General features: G+C 44.7%; 1 protein-coding gene across 1 annotated transcript in view; it reads right to left on the bottom strand.

The window, feature by feature from the left end:
- Window positions 1-21,551, bottom strand: part of LOC137353395 (tumor protein p53-inducible protein 11-like) — a 117,725-nt gene extending 96,174 nt beyond the window's left edge. The window contains exon 1 of the mRNA XM_068019630.1: window positions 21,518-21,551. The gene's annotated coding sequence lies outside the window, so the exon portion shown is untranslated. The remainder of the gene's footprint in view (window positions 1-21,517) is intronic.
- Between the last annotated feature and the right edge of the window lie 371 nt (window positions 21,552-21,922).

Raw genomic sequence — 21,922 nt, 5'->3', positions numbered from 1 at the left:
TCAGTTGTACACTGGGAGTGTCAGCTGAAATTTGATGGCCATGTCTCTGCAGTGAGACTTGAAGCCACAGCTTTCTGATTCAGAGGCAAGAGTGCTACCACTAAAGACAGAGGGAATTATTGCTGAGAAGAGTACGCAACTTTTTTGGGAGCAATTTTTTGTTTTAACTGAACAAGATGCTTCCTCTTATAGGGCTGCTCTGTATCCCTGCAGTGGGATTAGTAAACGTCTCACTTGAGTAGTTCAGAGGAGGGTTTTGTAATCCAAGAGAAAAACAATAACTTTATTAAGGGTCAAACCAACATTACATACCACAGCGCTCATGAAACTCCATATCTCGTTTTCTTCTTGGCATTATTTGCCTGACTGCAACCTTGTCTGATACTGATTGTCAAATCACATACGTCAGAAGTAAAAACGATTGCATTTTTATAGAGCCTTTTGTAACCTCAGAATGTGCTTTATAGCCAATGAAGTAGTCTTATAACATGTTGTTAGTTAGGAAATGCGGCAGCCAATTTACTGGCAGCAAGCTCCCACAGACAGCAATGAAATTATGATCAGACAGCCTATGTTTAGTAATGTTGGTTCAGGGATAAATATTTGAGAGGACACTGGGGGGAGCTCCCCTGTTGTTCTTCGAAACAGTGCCATGCGAACTTTTACACCCACCTGGGAGGGCAGGCGGGGCCTCAGTTTAACGTCTCATCTGAAAGCTGGCATCTCTGACAGTGCAGCACTCCCTCAGCACTGCACTAGAGGGCCAGCGTTGATTTTCTGCTCAAGTCCTGAAATGGGACTTGAACCCACAATCTTCCTGCTAACTTATATGAAACATTGGCACTTACGCAAGTAAAGGACCACCTATAAATACTCGCATTGTAACATTCAGGATGCATGTGAGAGTGATGTCGGGCAAGAGTAGTACCTATAAACATTTATAGAGGGTCCTTTAATCTGTGTCTGACAACACTAAGGGCGGCACAGTGGCGCAGTGGTTAGCACCGCAGCCTCACAGCTCCAGGGACCCGGGTTCGATTCTGGGTACTGCCTGTGTGGAGTTTGCAAGTTCTCCCTGTGTCTGCGTGGGTTTTCTCCGGGTGCTCCGGTTTCCTCCCACAAGCCAAAAGACTTGCAGGTTGATAGGTAAATTGGCCATTATAAATTGTCACTAGTATAGGTAGGTGGTAGGGAAATATAGGGACAGGTGGGGATGTTTGGTAGGAATATGGGATTAGTGTAGGATTAGTATAAATGGGTGGTTGATGTTCAGCACAGACTCGGTGGGCCGAAGGGCCTGTTTCAGTGCTGTATCTCTAATCTAATCTAAAAACTTCAGTTCAGAAACTGGTTAGATCCAGACTGGACGAGTGGGGTATCCTGCAAGGGCAGTTTTTCAGCTAGCAGAAATGGCTGAGTGTTGCTTTAAACCTCAATAAACCTTGCTGTGATTTCTTAGTCAGTTTGAGTTTTGTTAGCTCCTTAAAAACAAGCTTGAACTCTATACCCTTACAGTTTTAAGTCATCTGGCAGCTCCGTCTCGAAACCTATTACCCTTGACTGACTTTCCCACTCTTTCAGATGCCTATGGTTACATTGAGTGACCAGTGCAAAGTGTTGCCAGGAGTCTGGTGCATCTGCCTCCTTCAGGAACTGATCACACCTACGCTCACTGCGCGGATCCCACTCCATCTCAACTGCAAACACCCCCAACAACAGGCAGGCAAAGAGTGCTGCCTTTAATTTTGAACTGAAGTAACTGCTTCATTCACTCTTTCGTCCAGTTAATTTTTGCCACATGGCATGAGGCTGTTCTTTGAAGATTTCAAACATTAACAACTTTCATTTCGGTGAACTTTGTGTTTGTTAAGCTGTCTTTCAAATGAGACGTCAAACTGATGCCCCATCTGCCCTCCTGGGGAAGACATAAAAAAATCTCATGGCACTATTTTGTAGATGTGTTGGAGAGTTTCCCTGGTGTCCTGGCCAATATTTATCCCTCACTTTAAAAACCAGATTATCATTATCACATTGCTGTTTGTGGGAGCTTGCTGTGTGCAAATTGGCTGCCAGGCTTTCTACATTTTAACAGTGACTACACTTCAAAAAATTGTTAATTGGATGTGAAGTGCTTTGGGACATCATGAGGTTGCGAAAGGTGCTATATAAATGCAAGTTCTTGCATTCATGTGGAGCTAAACTTGAAGCCGGGTGCAAAACCCAAGTCCAAAAAAACAACAACAACTTATATAGCTCCTTTAACATAAGAAAACTTTGGTAGTACAGAACTTGAGATATATTGCTGAAAATAGAGATATTTTGTCGAAGTTCTTCAACTTGCACTCATCAGAACAAATCACAAGAATACCAATATAAGGGAAAGCAACAAATTTATACTATATGAGAAGTGACTGCTGATTGGTTGGCAAGTGGATTCTGATTGGTGGAGGCGTTGCCATGGAGAATGCACCAGTTATGGTGACTGACAGTTAACTGCCAAGCTTGTTTGAAATTTAAATCAGGCAGCTTGACTCTGACTGGTCAAGGGATTGCCCTGAGGAATAAACCGGCAAATGGCTGTCACTTATTTTGTTTAGCTGAAACAGGTGCAATGTGTGTACATGTTCTTTCTGTTTGCAAAGAACAGGGCCCTGTGTATTAATATATGTAGCTTGACCAATCAGAGTCAAGCTGCCTGGTTTACATACCAAACAAGCTTGTCAGTTAACTGTCAGTCACCATATACTGGTGCATTCTCCATGGCAGCGCCTCTACCAATCAGAGTCCACTTGCCAATCTATCAGTACAGTATAAATTTGTTGCTTTCCCTTACATTGGTATTCTTGCGAATTGTCTTGATGAGTGCAAGATGAAAAGCTTCAACAAAATGTCTCTATTTTCAGCAATACATAAGAAAACTTCGCAAGGCACTTCACACAGGAGTTATAAAACAAAATATGACTCTGAGCCACATTAAGGAGCGATTAGGTCAGATGACCAAAGGCCAGGCCAAAGAGGAAGGTTTTAAGGTGCCAGGAGTGCATTGGAATAGTCAAGTTTAGAGGTAACAAAGGCATGATTGAGGGCTTCAGCAGCAGATGAGCTGAGACAGGGCGAAGCTGGGCGATGTTACGGAGGTGGGAATAGGCGGTGGCAGTGATGGTGTGAATATGTAGTCGGGGTCAAATCAAGATTGCCAACAGTCTGGTTTAGTCTCAAACTGTTGCCAGGGAGAGGAATGGAGTCAGTAGTTAGGGAATGGAGTTTGGAGTGGGGACTGAAAACAATGGCTTCAGTCTTCCCAATATTTAACTGGTGGAAATTCCTGCTCATCCTGTACTATATGTCAGATAAGCAGTCTGATAATTTAGCAAAGAAAAATCCAATCCAGCCAATTACCACCTGTCAGTGTACTATCAATCATCACAAAGTGATGGAAGGTGTCATTGACAGGGCTATCAAGCAGCACTTACTCACCAATAACCTGCTCAGTTTGGATTCTGCCAGGGACATTTGGCTCCAGACCTCACTACAGCCTTGGTCCAAACACGGATAAAAGAGCTGAATTCCATGTGAGGTGATACTGACTGCCTTTGACATCAAGGCATCATTTGACCAAGTATGGCATCAAGGAGCCCACATAAAATTGAAAGCAATATGAATTGGGGGAAACCTCTACACTGGTTGGAGTCACACCTAACACAAAGGAAGATGGTTGTGGTTGGTGCCAATTATTTCAGCCCCAGGACATTGCTGCAGGAGTTCCTCAGGGCCATGTCCTAGACCCAAGCATCTTCAGCTTCTTCATCAATAACGTTCCTTCTGTCATAAGGTCAGAAGCGGGAATGTTCACTGATGGTTGCACAGTGTTCAGTTCCACTCGCAATCCCTCAGATAATGAAGCAGCCCGTGCCTGCATGCTAGTGCCAGAAAATGAGCATCTCCAATAAGAGAGAGTTAAACCATCTCCCCTTGACATTTAATGTCATTAACATCACTGAATCCCCTGCCATCAACATCCTGGGGGATCACCATTGACCAGAAACTTAACTGTGGCTACAAGAATAGGTCAGAGGCTGGGAATTCTGTGGTAACTCACCTCCTGACTCCCTAAAGCCATCTACAAGGCAGAAGCCAGGGGCTGGATTTTACCATAGGCAGACGGGACTTCGCCACTGACATAAAACCTAGCTCAGGGATCCGACCCACATTTTACGGGTTCCCGGGCTTTAATTATCCTGAGGCGGGACTTACACCCGCTTGAGGGAGGAAGTCCTGCTTCAGTGAGCTGCCGGTCAATCATCGGGCCAGCAGCTCTTAGTTCTAGCAGCGCCACCGGGAGTGGTGGCCATGGAGCCAGGAGAGCAGGTAAGTTGGGCTTGCCTCGCCGGTGGAGTGGTCAGTTGTGGCGGCGAGGCAAGGGTAGTCGTTTGGAGGGGGGGGGCACATCTTGGGTCCCGGGGGTGGGTTGGGAGGCGGGGGCGGCCCTCAATCGGGCACCCTGTGCCCAACTGACATGGCAGCCCCCCGGCGCGCGGAATGGCTGGCAGCTATCACTGGGCAGCCTTTGATATCCCCAGCACACCCACTTGTAAAATGCCCGTGGAGGTGGGCAAATGCCCTTTAATGACCATTAAGTGGCCACTTAAGGGCCTCGATTGGCCTGGGGCAGGCGGTTCCCCACCCCCTGCCCCCACCACCGCCAACCACCGTAAAGTTGGCTGGAGGCGGGGGCTGGCCAATTTCACGCCGCCCCCACATCACCATCCGACCCGCTGGGGTGGCGTAAAATTCAGCCCCAGGAGTGTGATGGAATACTCTCCACTTGCCTGGATGAGTGCAGCTCCAACAACACTCAAGAACCACGACACCACCACAAAATATCCTGCTTAATTGCTACCCCATCCACCACCGTAAACATTCACTACTTCCACCACCGGTGCACAGTGGCCGTGTGTGCCGTTTACAAGATGCACTGTAGCAACTCACCAAGGCCACTTCAACAGCACTTTCCAAACCCGCGACCTTTACCACCTAGAAGGAAAAGGGCAGTAGACGTGTGGGACCACCTGCAAGTTCCCTTCCTAGTCACACACCATCCTGACTTGGAACTATATTGCTATTCCTTCACTGTTGCTGAAACACAGTCCTGGAACTCCCTCCCCCACAGCACTGTGGATGTACCTAGACCACACCGACTTCAGCAGTTCAAGAATGTGACTCACCATCACCTTCTCAAGGGCAGTTAGGGACAGGCAATAAATGCTGGCCTTGCCAGCGGCGCCCACATTCTGTGAATGAATGAAAAAAAGGTGAAAGGGTCGTGTCTAACTTACTGCATCGAATTCTTCAAGTTCTCTGCTGCGATAGCAAGTTGTAAAGTGACCTTCGCTTCAATTTGAGATGTGTAAATTGTAAACTGTTTTATTGCATTTGCTCCTGGGATGTGGGCGTCACTGGCTTAGCCACTTTTATTACTTGACCCCAGTTGATCTGAGGTGGCGGTGGCAGTGGGTGCTTTCAACAATTCGAGCCTCAATTTTAACCTTAGCCTCCTGGTGAGAAGGGGTAGGGTTGGGTTGGATGCTTGCTTTACACCCCACACATTTACACTCCATTGACATCAGTGGTTAAAATCAGGCTTGCAGTGTGGGACTCGAGACATGCATGGACCAGACAGGGTTGGTATCGCAGTTTCTCTTCTCTGGCGGGTGTTAGTAAATTAGTTATGTTTTAATGACAATCCAGAAACTTTCATTGTGATTCCTTCAGGTTCCAATTGAAAAATGACAAGACATATTGAATTACATTTCATTAACTCTCCCCGATGAGATTTGAACTCAGCACGTCTAGGTTTTGTTTGAAAAATTAATTCTCGGGATGTGGGGGTTCGCTGGCAAGCCTGGTAATTAACTGCCCATCCCTAGCTGCCCTGCGAAAGTGGTGGTGGGCCTTGAACCTCGGAGCAGCTTGTTAGGCCACTTCGGGGTCAGCCATGTTGGTGCGGGGATGGAGTCACGTATCGGCCAGATCCGGCAACATCCCGAGAGGACATTTGTAAACCAGGCTGGGTTACGAGGCCAGTCGGCAAAGTGCTACACCGCCATATCCCTACATTTTCCGCTGTTTAACGATAGTTCAGTTACAATAGGTCTGCAGATATAGCAGACATTGCTTGATTATTTGAAAGACTGTGTCTTACTGGATCTGGTGGCGTACCTTTTGTTGGACACTGTCCCTTTAATGGGGTCAGACAGCACAGTAGCAGTGACTGATAATGTCCATACGCTTTACATTAATGAAAATATTTACTCCAGTAGCTCACTCAGCCTAAATAGCCGCAGGCATTTCCTGTCAGTTTGAGCCAAGTCATTCCAAGGGTCCAGGAATATATTTCCCAAGGTCAGAGCATTGCCACGAGAGATATGCATATCTCTTTTTTAAAACTGAAATCCATAGGGACTGATCGCGGAACCACTGGGAAAGAATGGCTGTGTTTGTGTTTCTCTCCCACTAAGATGCTCAGAAACCTTCTCTGCAGCAAGCCCAGAGTTTCTCAAATACGTGTTACGCACCACGTTTTAAGTTTGCGTCTTTCCTCCTCCTGCTCCTCGGTGCAGCTGGTGCTACAGGAAGTTTTTTGCTCTGTTACACACCATGATGGGACGTTGAATGCGAAAACCTGCTGCTCGCTTTTAGTTTTTCTTATTGGTTCTTGGGATCTGAGCGTCGCTGGCCAGGCCAGCATTTATTGCTCATCCCTAATTGCCCTTGAGAAGGTGGTGGTGAGCCGCCTTCTTGAACTGCTGTAGTCCATGTGGTGTAGGTACACCCACAGTGCTGTTAGTGAGGGGATTCCAGGATTTTGACCCAGCGACTGTGAAGGAACGGCGATAAAGTTCCAAGTCAGGATGGTGTGTGACTGGGAGGGGAACTTGCAGGTGGTGATGTTGCCATGTGTCTGTTGCTCTTGTCCTTCTAGGTGGCAGAGGTTTGGAAGGTGCTGTCGAAGGAGGCTTGGCGAGTTGCTGCAGTGCATCTGGTAGATGGTACACACTGCTGCCGCTGTGCGTCGGTGGTGGAGCGAGTGAATGTTTAAGGTGCTGGATGGGGTGCCAATCAAGCAGACCTCTTTGTCCTTGTTGCATTGATTAGTCCCGATTTTTCACTAAGTTGCAAAAGTTGACCTTGGTGGGGGAATGGGAAAGAAATAAAACATTTCTCAAATCATTGGGTGGGGAGTAATTTGCCACCTCTTAACATTTTGTTCCTACCCAATATTCATAGAACTATCGAGCAGGAGGGGGCTAATCGGCCCATCATGCCTGGGCCAGCTCCCCCTGCTCTTTCCCCATAGCCCTGCAAAATTTTTCCCATCAAATATTTATCCAATTCCCTTTTTGAAAATTACTATTGAATCCGCTTTTACCGCCCTTTCAGGCAATGCATTCCAGATCACAACAATGCGCTGCACAAAATAAATTCTTCTCATCTGCCCTTTTGGCTTCTTTTGCCAGTTGCCTTAAATCTGTGTCCTCTGGTTACCTACACTCTTGCCAGTGAAGACCAGAGGATATCTCTATCTGCTGCCAAGTTCTCCTGGTCAATTGAAGGTCGAAGTAGACAACCCAGTTGTCGATTCCTTAGAGTCGCATTCTAAGCCACAAGGTTTGCAAGACTGGTCTAGTGATGATTTTTTCCCCTCAAGCTCCCAGCCCTCGATAGTTCTCTCAGACTGGTGTCAAGGCAAAGATATCATAGCATTGATACGTGTCTGACACACTGACCGCTCAGCTTCTCTCATACTGACTATTGGCTACATAGGATTACATTAATAGGATATATGCCGCAGAAACAGGCCATTCAGCCCATCCAGTCCATGCTGGCATTTATGCTCCACTTGAGCCTCCTCCCATCTTTCCTCAACTAAATCTAACATCATAACCCCCCCCCCCCTTTTCTCACCTTCACATGGTCCATCTCCGACACTTCCCTTCCTCGACTTCTCTGTCTCCATCTCTGGGGATAGGCTGTCTACGAATATTCATTATAAGTCCACCGACTCCCACAGCTACCTCGACTACACTTCTTCACACCCTACCTCCTGTCAGGACTCCATTCCATTCTCCCAGTTTCTCCGTCTCCGATGCATCTGCTCTGATGATGCTACCTTCCACGACAGCGCTTCTGATATGTCTTCCTTTTTCCTCAACCGAGGACTCCCCCCCACTGTGGTTGACAGGACCCTCAACTGTGTCCGCCCATTTCCCGCACCTCTACCCTCACCCCTTTCCCTCCCTCCCAGAACTGCGACAGGATTCCCCTTGTCCTCACTTTCCACCCCACCAGCCTCCAGATCCAAAGGATCATCCTCCGCCACTTCTGCCACCTCCAGCGTGATGCCACTACCAAACGCATCTTCCCCTCCCTTCCGCTGTCAGCATTCTGAAGGGATCATTCCCTCCACGACACCCTTGTCCATTCCTCCATTACCCCCACCACCTCGTCCCCTTCCCATGGCACCTTCCCCTGCAATCGCAGGAGGTGTAATACCTGCCTATTTACCTCCTCTCTCCTCACTATCCCAGGCCCCAAACACTCCTTTCAGGTGAAGCAGCGATTTACTTGTACTTCTTTCAATGTAGTATACTGTATTCGCTGCTCACAATGTGGTCTCCTCTACACTGGGGAGACCAAACGCAGATTGGGTGATCGCTTTGCGGAACACCTCCGCTCAGTCCGTAAGCATGACCCTGAGCTTCCAGTTGCTGGCCATTTCATCACCCCCCCCCCCACTGCTCTCATGCTCACATCTCTGTCCTGGGATTGCTGCAGTGTTCCAGTAAACATCAACGCAAGTTCGAGGAACAGCATCTCATTTACCAATTAGGCACACTACAGCCTGCCGGACTGAATATTGAGTTCAATAATTTCAGAGCATGACGGGTCCCCCTTTTTATGCTTAGTTATTTTTTCTATTTTTCTTTTTCCTTTTTTATTTGGTTATTTTATTTTAGGTTTTTCAGTTTGTTTAGTTTGTTTCCACTGTGCTTACCCACTGTTCTGGTTTTTTTAATGTGTTTTTTTATGTTTGTGCTTGGAGTACTTTGTGCTTTACAGTCATTCACACCCTCTCTGTACTAACGCTTTATCTTTCAGCACACCAGTAACACACCGTTCGCCTTTGTTCCATGACCTTCTGGTCAGTTATTCTCTGTGACCTTGCCCTGTCAACACCTCTTTTGTTACCTCTTGCCCCACCCCCGCTTTACTCGCTTGAAACCTTTTATATTTCTAATATCTGTCAGTTCTGAAGAAGGGTCAGTGACCTGAAACATTTAACCCTGCTTTTCTCTCCACAGATGCTGCCAGACCTGCTGAGTATTTCCAGCATTTCTTGTATTTATTCCAGATTTCCGTATTTTGCTTTTATCATAACCCGCTATTCTCTTCTCCCTCAGATGCTTATCTAGCTTCCCCTTAAATACATCGCACCACACCACCCCCCGCCCTTTGGTAGCCAGTTCCACATTCTCGCCAGTCTTTAGGTAAAGAAGTTTCTTCTGAATTCCCTATTGGATTTCTTGGTTATTATCCTATATTGATAGCCTCTAGTTTTCTTCTTTTCCACAAGCTCACTCTGTATCCACTCTATCAAAACCTTTCATAATTTTAAAGACCTCTATTAGGTCACCTCTCAGCCTTCTTTTTTCAAGAGAAAAGAGACCCAGTCTGTCAATCCTTTCCTGATATTTATGCCCACACATTTCTGGTATTATCCTTGTAAACCTCTCTGCACTCCCTCCAGTGCCTCTATATCCTTTTTATAATATGGAAGCCAGTACTGCACGCAGTACACTAAGTGTGGTCTAACCAAGGTTTTCTACAGGTTTAGCGTAACTTCCCTACTTTTCAATTCTACTCCTTTTCAATTGTTTGAAAGTGGCACTTCATCCAGATGCCAGATTTGGATTGGAGCTGAATTCCGACCCTGAGGACTTGGACAGGGAAAGCCCTGGCTGAGTGCTTCCTCCTCTTCACTACTGAAACCTCACATTCCATCCATTCTGTTTGGGGTTAAGCCTTGGGCTTGTGAGTCAGCAGGTTTAAGGATGAGACAGGGGAAATGAAGAAACGGAGGCATATACCCCTCTTTGGGGAGTACAAAACATATCCCCAATGAGACCGAGTTCTGAAAATTTAGTGTTTAGCTTCCCCGGTCACCCTGTTCTTCCCTACAGAGACACAGTGAGTAATTCTAGCCTAACCTAACTTTTAAACTAACATAGAAACAGAAAATGCTGGAATACACTCAACAGGTCAGGCAGCATCTGCAGAGAGAGTAACATCTTCCAGGGTAGTGTTTTTCCACTGTATTGAACTTCCAGTGTTGCGTATTTCTACCAACTTCCGAAAAGCATCAGCAGCAAAGATTATCAAAAAAAGAGTTTCCTGTCATTTCCAGACATGTTATGAATTTGACCCAGAGATCAGGGCAAGTGGAAATACTCTTGAGAATGTAAGGAGCTAGGGTTTGCCTTGAGAATGATCAGAAACACAGGAGGCAAGAAGTGATGAATGAAACAGACTGAAGAGAATCAGAAAAAGTAGCAGTTGGCCCTTAACCTCCTTCTTACACTGTAAAGATTCAGCTTCTCTAATCTTCCCTCCTAGCCCATCCTCTTGAGAATTAAATTCATCTGTGTCGCTCCTCTCTGCACCCTCCTTAACACCTGTATGACTCTCGGGGAAAAGCAGTGACCAGAATTGCCGCAATACCCTAAATGAGATTGGGTTAGTGGATTACAAGCTATGTAAACTTCCAATTCATCCACCTGACTACATAATTCAATGCTCCATTTGCAAATGATGCCAATGGTTGCCGCAGGGGCTCCGATCAGGGTTAAACAGCAAGCCAGCCTTGGGAAAGTGCGTAGCAGATGGGGAGCTAGGTGTCGACGGCAGGAAAAAATAAGCAGGGATGTACTTGGGGAAGTGAACTTGAAGGTAGAGTGCACATTGTGGGCAAAACAATACAAACACAAAAGAGGCGGAAGTGGGGACAGCTGTGGTATGGAAGCTGCAGGTGAATAGACTGTGACTCACAGCTCAAACTCAAGCAGCCAAATTATAGTGCAGTTCCTTGATCAGTTTATGGAACGAACTTTTTTTTTTTGCATATATTTCAGGCTTGTGTTAATGCTTGAGCACCAACTATCTGCATCAAGCACTTCTGTAAACAGTAAATGAATTTCAATGTCGAATAATGTGAGGTGGTGTATTTGGATAGGAGGAATAAGGAGGCCACAGACTTCTTGGAAAATAATCTAAATGGGGTAGAGGTGCAAAGAGATCACAAATCATTCACAGTAGTAATGCAACAAAGTCATAAAACGTGCCAGTAAAGCACTGGGGTTCAGAAATAGAATTCAAAAGCAGAGAAGTTATGTCAAACTGATCTCGAACCTTGGTTAGCCCACACTAGGAGTATTGTGCACAGTTCCTGTCTCCGTATTTTAAAAAAAGGGATAGGGAAGCACTGGAGAAGGTGCAAAAAAGATTTACAGGGATGATATCAGAACTGAGAGGTTATAACTATCAGGGAAGACTGAACAGTGCTGGGATTTTATTTTCCAGAATAGAGAACCATAAATATAAGATAGTAACAAGAATTCAGGTGAAGCTTCTTTACCCAGAGAGTGGTTAGAATGAGGAACTTAAGGAATTCTTGAAGTGACTAGCATTTAACGGGAAGCTAGATGAACACATGAGGGAGAAAGGAGTAGAAGGATATGTTGATAGGGTGAGGTAAAGTAGGGTGGTGGGAGGCTCATGTGGAGCATAAACACTGGCACAGAACTGTTGGACTGAATGTCCCTGTTTCTGTGCTAAAAGTTCCTCTGTAATAAGTCAGGTGCAGGGTGGTTTGACACAGAAAGTGGAACTTTCAGCTTGGCTGATCAGCTGCCTGTTAAATATCCAACAAGGAAGATTACATTTCTCTTTCCACTCATCTAAATTATGCTCTCTTATTCTATTGATCTGCCTTATATTCACATTATCTATATAACATAATGCATTGATGAAATCACTATGATGAAATGAGATGTCAAACCAAGGCCCCTTGTGCCTCTCAGGTGGACGTAAAAGATTAAAGAGAAGCGGGGGAGTTTTTCCTGACATCCTGAAACCACTATTTATCCCTCAATCCAACATCACTAAAACAGATTATCTGCTCATTATCACATTTCTGTTGGTGGGATCTTGCTGTGTGCCAATTTGCTGTTTGTTCCCTACATTGCAACAGTGGTTACACTTTTTTTTTTAAAAAAAAGGTACTTAATTGGCCGTGAAGCACGTGGCGACGTTCTGAGGTTGCGAAAGGAGCCAAATAAATATATTTTTATTTTCATAGATATAACATGCCCAAGATGTCCCTTAGTCTCCTAGGTACATGTCCTAAACCTTTCCTGCAAGTGTTCAGGGAAAGAGGGGCGCTACAGCTTCAGGTAAAGGCACTTGGTACATAGCTGTGATCGATATCTTTAAAAAAGAACAAAAATACTGCATCGGAGCCTGGACTTGAGCAGAATCAATGAACAAACACTTAGGATAAACGTAAGACATTTCTTTGTCTGGGATTTGAGCCCGAGAGCTGCCTCTCAAAGCAGCCAGGCAGATGAATTTCATATGCACAAGTTAAGTGTTCACTGAGATTGCCAGCAGTGGTTTCCACTGTTTTACCTTAATGTCGAGGCTTTTCTTATCATTATTACACAAAGCAAATCCTGGAAGTGAAATGGAATGCATTGCTGCCTGTTTTCCTTTCAGCTTGCAAAAAAACAACACAGGCTAAGAATAGTATTTCGCAGTTTGACATTGTTTCTCTCCTCCTGAAAGAATAGACTCGTGTTTCCGTCAACAGTGTATCGACCTTGTAGCCAGCTAGTTGTGATGAGTAGTTATAAATACCATGAACAAGAATGTGCCCCACTACTTTGAAATGTTAACTCATTCATCCTTTACCCCAGTCATCCTACAATTGATTCGGTGCCACAATGCAACATTAGGGATTGGTCAACAATGGACAAAGACGTTTAAATGAAAAGTTTTAGCTGAAGCAAAAGAATGCTACAGCCCCAGCAAGCACCAAGAATTGTCCTTTTCCTAGAATCAAGGTTGTTTCTACCAACCCTGCCCTCAAGCACACCAAGAATTCGTCATGAGTTTTTTGAATGAGAAACCTAAGCCAAGGCCCATAGTACAGGGTACCATCCCAGGGCCCATTGTACAGGACAACATCCCCAGGGCCCATAATACAGGACATCATCCCCAGGCATAACACAGGACAGCACCATAGTTGAAGATATGAGTTAAACAGGAAAGCAGAGATTAGGTGACACTATTGTGATGGGCATTGTACTGGACAATTCAATGGACATTGTAAAGAGCATTATAATGGCTATTGCAATGGACATTAATGGGCATTGTAATGGACATTTTAATGGACGCTATAATGGGGATTGCAATGGACACTGTAATGAGCACTGCAATGGGTGTTGTAATGGACATTGCAATGGGCATTGTAATTGGCATTTTAATGATCATTGTAATGGGCATTATACTGAACATTGCAATTGACATTGCAATGGATATTGTAATGGATATTGTAATGCGCATTGCAATGGGCATCATAATGGACATAATGGATGTTTTAATGGGCATTTCTTGTGACAACTAAGCTTGGCCTAGGCCCCCATTCCCCCCTTCACTAAAGCCCCATTGTAAAGAACTTGACTATGACTACTTGGGCAATCACAGAGGGTGCTTAAAGCAATCAATTTCCAGGAAACATTTCAACATGCAGACAGTGAGTTTAAAAATGTTATCCTGCACCCTGAACTAAAGGGATAACCAGTGAAGAAACAGAACTCAAATTCCATTCATCGACCCCTCATTCACCCCATGCAAGACTTTAAAAACACAAATATTTAGCAACAGTAAAAATAGAGAATGCTGGAAACACATAACTGGTCAGCATCCGAAGAGAGAAAGCATGGGTTAACGTTATGGGTGGAGAGTCTTCAATGGCACTGCTATAGAAGTAGGGAGCTAGGGTAGAGAGCCTCTTTTTAAGTGTGACAGAAGTAGGGAGGTGGGTAAATAGGTATACACCATCCGAGATCAGACATTTATCCATCAGACCAACATCACTTAAGCAGATTATCTGGCCTTTATCACATTGCTCTTTGTGGGAGATTGCGGTGTGCAAATTGGACACTGTGTTACCTACATTGCAATCGTGACCACTTCAAAAGTACTGCATTGGCTTTAAATGCTTTGGGACATTCCGAGGTCATGAAAGGTGTTTTATTTCTTTCTTTACAATGTCAATCCTTCAGGATTAAGCTCCTGAATGCTACAGGGAGCAAGCTAGCAAAATAAAATTATAGGGGTATTACAACATGTGTGTGCTTACATGGAGTGTGCAGCACAGAAACAGGCCATTCGGCCCAACTGGCCCATGCTGGTGTTTATGCTCCACATGAGCCTCTTCCCACCCTCTTCATCTTACCCTGTCAGCATATCCTTCTATTCCTTTCTCCCTCACAGCCTCTGTATCTATCTTTTCCTTAAATGCAATATTGGTCAATATTTCTCCTTCAACTAACGCCAAGGCTAGATTAACCATAGAAAAGTTACGGCACAGAAGGAGGCCATTCAGCCCATCATGTCTGCACTGGCTGAAAAAACAGGCCGCCCAATCTAATCCCAACTTCCAGCACTTGGTCTAAAGCCTTGCAGGTTACAGCACTTCAGTTGCATGTCCAAGTACCTTTTAAAAGAATTGAGGGTTTCTGCCTCTACCACCATTCCTGGCAGTGAATTCTAGACACACACCACCCTCTGGGTGAAAAGGTTTTTCCTCATGTCCCCTCTAATCCTTCTATCAATCACCTTAAAGCTGTGCCCCCAGGTAATTGACCTCTCCACTAGGGGAATCAGGTCCTTCCTGTCTACTCTATCTAGGCCCCTCATAATTTTGTACACCTCAATTAAGTCACCCCTCAGTCTCCTCTGTCCTAGGGAAAAGTACCCTAGCCGATCCAAGTTTTCCTTATGGCTGCACCTTTCAAGCCCTGGCAACATTCTTGTAAATCTCCTCTGTACTCTCTCCAGAGCAATTATGTACTTTCTGTAATGTGGTGACCAGAACTGTACACAATACTCCAGCTGTGGCCTAACCAGCGTTTTATACAGTCCCAGCATTACATTCTTGCATTTGTATTCTATACCTCATCCAATAAAGGAAATAATTCCATATACCTTCTTCACCACTCTATCTATCTGTCCTGCCACTTTCAGGGACCTGTGGACATGCACTCCAAGGTCTCTCACTTCTTCTAACCCTCTCAATATCCTCCCATTTATTGTGTATTCCCTTGCTTTGCTTGCATTACCTCACACTTCTCTGAATTGAATTCCATTTGCCACTTTTCCGCCCACTGAACCAAACCATTGATATCATTCTGGAGTCTACAGCTATCCTCTTCACTATCAACTACACGGCCAATTTTTGTGTCATCTGCAAATTTCTCAATCATGCCTCTCACATTTAAGTCCAAATCATTAATATGAACCACAGATAGCAAGGGACCCAACACTGAGCCCTGTGGAACGCCACTGGAAACAGCTTTCCATTCGCAAAAACATCCATCGACTACTACCCTTTGTTTCCTGTCACTGAGCCAATTTTGGATCCAACCTGCCACATTCCCCTGTATCCCATGGGCTTTCATTTTTCTGACCACTGGTCACTTTTACCTCATTACCATTTAGGGGATTTTGCTGTGCATAGATTGGCTGCTGCGTCTGCCTAAATAACACTTCAAAAGTAATTCAATGGCTGTGCAGTGCATTGGGGCATCCCGAGGATGTGAAAGATGCTATATAAATGCAAACACTTTCAATGGGTTCACATATACTAACTATTTGAGTTGGGTAATGAAACCATAACTTGTTCATGTGATGTTCGCCTGTCTGCTATTTTAACGGAGGTTTTTATCCATTTAACCCACAGAGATAGAGGACAGAGGAATCTCATGCTGACACATGGGGTAGATCTTGATGTACAAAGGGCATTGAGGGGCACTGATAGGTTAGATAGTAAGAAACCTTTTCCCTTAGTGGAAGGGTCAATAACCGTGGGGCATAGATTTAAGGTAGGAGGTTTAGAGGGGATTTGAGGGAAAAAAAAATTCACTCAGAGGATGGTTGGAATCTGGAACGCACTGCCTGAAGAGGTAGTAGAGGCAGGAACCCTCAACATTTAAGAAGTATTCAGATGAGCACTTGAAACGCTGTAGCATACGAGGCTACGGGCCAAGTGCTGGAAAATGGGATTAGAATAATTAGGTGCTTGATGGCTGGCACAGACACAATGGGTTAAAAGGCCTGTTTCTGTGCTGTATAACTGTATGACTCTATACAATCCTCCAAGAGCTCTGCAATTCTGGCCTCTTGAGCATCCCCGATTTTAATTGCTCGGCCGTTGGCGGCCGTGCCTTCAGCTGCTGAAATCCTAAGCTCTGGAATTTCCTTCCTAAACCTCTCCGCCTCTCTACCTCTCTCTGTCTCCTCCTTTAAGATGCTCCTTAAAACTTACTGCTTTGGCCAAGCTTTTTGGTCACCTGCCCTAATAACTGCTGATGTGGCTCGGTGTCAAATTTTCTCTGATAATGCTCCTGTGAAACTTCTTGGGACGTTGTACTATTTTACAGGCGCTATATAAATGCAAGCTGTTGCTGATGCTAGTGCAAAATATCAATGCAAATAAAAATTCAGAGAGATGTGAAATGGGCTCCTGGCTCGCTGTCATCCATTTTGCAACAATCGCAGAAAGTCAAGATCTGCCCCTTAATGTGTTTATTTGCTCGAAAGAACAGCTTGCATTTCTATAGTGCCTTTCACGACCTCAGGATGTCCCAAAGTACTTTAAAAGCATTGAAATACTCCTTGAAGTGTAGTGACTGTTGTAATGTGGGAAACGGAACAGCCAATTTGCACACAGCAAGATCCCACAAATGGCAATGCCCAGATAATCTGTTTTTAGTGATGTTGATTGAGGGATAAATATTGGCCAGGAAAGGGGGGGGTGGGGAAAAGTCCCCTGCTCTTCTTTGAAATAATACCATAGGCAGGGATCTTTTATGTCCACCTGAGAGGGCAGAAAGTGCCTCAGTTGGACGTCTCATCTGACAGCGCACACTTCCTCAGTACAGAACTGGGGGTATCAACCTAAATTTTGTGCTGAAGTTCCTGGAGTGGGACTTGAACCCACAATCTTTCAGTCTCAGGGGATAAGAGTGCCACCCACTGAGCTGCAGCTGACCACATGCTATTCCTAGGGTGAAGGCTTTTGCTTCCAATTTCCAGCCCCCCGCAGCTTGAGCTATTTGACGGGTTCCTGCACGTTTTTGTGGTGAGGATTTGACTCCGCTGTGGCACAGTTAATTGCATAGCTTTTTTTTTTGTTTTTTTAATCTCCATGTCCAATAATTCTTATTATAGCTTTCTGTGACAAACAATGAATCTTCATTGTACGGCTGAAGGCTGCCGAGAGACTCTGGCAGCTAATAGGTCCCTGTTGGCTGCCACTGATGGATATATTGCAACCCCGTGTGAGATTGACATGCACAAAGGTTTTGGACACATTCGACGTAACCTTTTGACTCTGTGAGAACTAGCTGTTTCCCAGCCCGGATGGAACAAAGCATCTATTTTTAAAATTGCCGCAGCCTTGCATCGAGCAGAAGCATAGCGGGGTAAATGATGCCAAGCCTCCCACCTCCCCCGAGTACCTTTTCGGCGAGACATCATGCTAATCCGGTCTACAGTTTTAGAAAATTTTGTTTTTAATTTGACGCGGAAATTTTCTCCCTTTCCTGAAGGTGAAGGCTCAGGCGCCGGGTGCCACCTGTCTCGGGCCTAAGCGGCCTTGTCTTCTAACGTGAGCCCTGTCAGGTTACTGGACAAGGACAAGCGTCGCATTCGAGCCTCACCTGATATTCACATGTCTTACCCGCTGGGGTCAGTGGGTAGCCAGTCAGGCAACGGCCACGGCTGAAATCCCCTCCCCCCACCATCTCCAAGCTCAAGACCAATAGGGACAACTCTAGCATCCTAGGGTCCCCACATCTGAGCCCAGATAACTCAACATAGATCAGGGACCAAAGCGGGGACCTTTCTGGTCTGCACGGCTCAGTACCTCAGCACGGACATACAGATGAAAAAAACCCATCTGGGAACGATCAATACTGATCCAATACACCTGCAAACTCAAACTCAGGCCAAGAAAAGAGAGAAAACAAAACTGTAGGAAAAACTCCGGGAAATTCCTCCCTGATTCGCTAAGACGCTCAACTAAATGCCAGAAGCCCATGGTCACCCATAATGCTTTAGTGGATCTCTCACCCCAATATGTCTCAATTTTCTTATGGTTATTCAGGAGCGAAATGATCATCTCCATCCATTTGGCCATTCTCTAAGCCTTCCTATCCCACTTTATACCCAATATCCTTCAATAACCCTCCCCATCAAAAATTTCTAGATCACATAGTGCCTTTATCCACAGCACCTTCAGGAGCACTAACAGAACTCTCTTCCTACTCACTTCTATTTCACTCCTGACTGCCATACAACAGCTAAAAAATTGGACAGGCTAGCCTCCACCAGATAGGCCTCTGACAAGGTGGTTCTCCGATGGTAACCCTTCCTCATAACTTTCTCTCCCTCCCTGTGTGGAAGTGCTTGGGCACCATTTAGTCTCCCTGCCTCCACAAGGGCAGCGCAACTTCCATCCTATCCACCCATAACACAGCACACTGACATCAGCACTGATATCTCAGATTGTCTCCTGATTTTTCAGTTTGGTCTGTCACTGGGTCTCAGGAAGACGTCAGGATTGTTCCCGGCTCTTTGCTGACTTAGTTGGTTGGATTTGAGGCAGTGTTTGGAGTGGTACAGTTGTGCCAGCCCACTGCCGACTGCCACCTACTGTAATCTGCTGCATAATGCATGTGTGCGGATGTTGGAGGAGCACAAGATCAGGCTTGGCGATGGTGCCATCCTTGGCCCTGACTGCCAACTCTCATCTTCTTGGCTCACACATGACAAGCGGTCATTTGGTGAGGTATAGGAGGGCAGGCAGACCCTGTAGAACCTCAACCCGACAGAGAACCAGCCCCTAAGATAGAAAATTGGATAGGAGGGGAAAATCTTTGTCAGGAATATAGTGGCATTTAGAGAAAAATAAGCATGGTGCTAATGGTGAAAACTCGTCTATAAATCTTGCCTATCAGGTCCAAATGACATCAGCAACAGGAAGAACAAAACCTTAACGGTTTATTGTCAATGGAACCCTAAATCCCTGCTATTGTTTGGCTTTGGACTTAGATGGGCATCAAACCCAGTAGATGAGGTTTCAGCCCCATGTCCCACCGCCAAGGTGTGACACAATGTAGCTCCAAGATGCTGGACTCACTGCATTGCCCAACAAGTGGCACTCTCACCTAGGTATCTCTCCCTTGTTGCTTTAAACTTGCTCTTGACGCTGCCTGGGAGCCAATGCTCCATTGAGACAGTGTGCTGTGTTACTCTTCTTAAATAAGGTGTTGATGCTGTAAATGTTGAAGCAGTTCATTGAGTTTGGACAATCTCAGCTTAGTTCTTCTGGTGCGTAGAAAAAGGCCTCAAATGGTTTACTAGTTGGCGATCTCACCACGGGATGTGTGCAACAGCTGTACTTATTCAACGGAGGGCACGTTTCTGAGATCTGATTTGAGGCATGTATAATTGGGGCGGAGCGGAGGCACCATTACATAGAATTTTGCAGCAGAGGCCATTTGTGCCAGTGTTTATGCTCCACATGAGCCTCTTCCAACCCTACTTCACCTCACCCTATCTGCAAATCCTTCTACTCCTTTCTCCCTCATGAGCCTATCTCGCTTCCCCTTAAATGCATCAATGCTATTTGCCTCAACTACTCCATATGGTAGCGAGTTCCACAAATTAACTGCCACGTTTCCTATATTACGACAGGAACTGCATTGCAGAAGCACTCCATTGGCTGTAGAGCACTTTGTGAGGTTGTGAAAGGCACTATTTCCTTTTTGTTTTTTTAAAAAAGCTGGACTTCCTTTCTCATCCTTCTCTCAGGAAACTTGCAAAGGGGCCCCCGGGCTAGAAGGGGTGAAATTCCTGAATGCATTGGGACCCAGAGGTGAAAGGTCATCGCAGCTTGAGATCAGCGTGACATTTAACTTCAATAAATAGAGAAAATGCTGGAAATTGCTCAGCAGGTTTGGGCAGCATCTGCAGAGAGAGAGAGAGAGAGACAACAGAACTAACATTTCAGCTCAATAACCTTCCATCGGAACTCTTAACATCCAACTAGATTACATCTAACTTGTGCCTGGTCTGAAGCAGCTTGTCCCTGACACTGGGTGCTGTAAACAGAAACATGTGCAAAATTCACACACACACACAAAAAAACTGTTTTGCGAAAAGCATTTATTGCAAACTCCAATTAGTTGTTGCTCCTCTGTCTTTCCATGACAGTTGAGTAAGCACTTTAAATCAGTATGAGACAGGTGTATAATGTGTGGCAGAGGTACCTCGTTAATCCCTGAATGACTAAAAGTATAACATTCGTATAATATTCCTTTTGTCAAACCTTGTGTTGATGTAACATAACCCTGGGGCTAGGATGAAGCCTGGTAATTATATGATTCAAGTATTTAGCTGCCTGAAGAAACAAACTGAATTATATGGATATGTCAGGATTATTATAATTTTTGTTTTATTGGGAAACCAAGATGATCACTGCAAAAACATTTACTGACAAACAAAGCCATAGATCAGCAGTGGAAACATTCAAAATATGATCAATAGAGTGCAGGAACAATATATCTTAATGAAAAACAAGAACAAACTAGCTAGTAATGACACACCATGGATGAACAAAGAAACAAAGACAAAATTGAAAATAAAGGGAATGGCATATACTAAATACATGAGCAACAAAGGAGAGGATAGCAAAAGGGAATATGGAATGGTTAGGAAAGAACTGCAAAAGCAATTAGGATGGCAAAGAGAAACTACAAAATCAAATAGAGTCTTAAGTCATTGAGCCATAATGGCACAAAAGGAGCTCATTTGTCCCATTGAGTCCAATGCTGGGACTTTATTATCCAGGAACATAAAAAGAAACAGTATTCTACAGACATGTGAATAACAAAAGAAAAATCAGGATCGGGGTAGGGCCACTAAGGGATAGACACGATAAGCTCACGATTACTGATAGTGTAATAGCAGAAATAATGACTAATCTCTTTGTCTTGGTATTTAACAAGGAGACTAACATGGTGGAGATGATGTGAGAAGAAGAGATTAAAAATGATATAAAGATATTTAAGATAAAAAGGGAGGATATAATTGGTAAACTAATCAAACTTACAGTGGATAAGACCTCTGGTCCAGATGGATTGCATCTGTAAATATTAAAAGCAGTTAGGGAAGAGAAAGCAGAGGCATTATTACATATATATAAAAATTCATTAGAACAGGGAATAGAGCCAAAGCATTGGCAGACAGCTAAATATATAATATACAGATAGATAAAGTCCAGGGAAGTATAGAATTATTAACTTAACGTAGGTGGTAGGAACGATAATGGAATACTTAATCAAATCTGCTATAGCAAAACATCTAGAAATTGAAAGTATAAAACATAGCATGAATTCCAAAAGAGAAGGCTGTGCTTGTCGAATTCTTTGAAGAAGTAACACAAAGGGCAGATATGGGTAATGCAGTAGATCAAATATATTTGGATTGACTAAGGTCAGAATATGTGGAGTCAGAG

This window comes from Heterodontus francisci, chromosome 41 (genome assembly GCF_036365525.1).
Source record: "Heterodontus francisci isolate sHetFra1 chromosome 41, sHetFra1.hap1, whole genome shotgun sequence".
NCBI lineage: Eukaryota > Metazoa > Chordata > Chondrichthyes > Heterodontiformes > Heterodontidae > Heterodontus > Heterodontus francisci.
The sequence above is the reverse complement of the archived record's forward strand: the minus strand, read 5'-3'. Positions and strand labels throughout refer to the sequence as shown.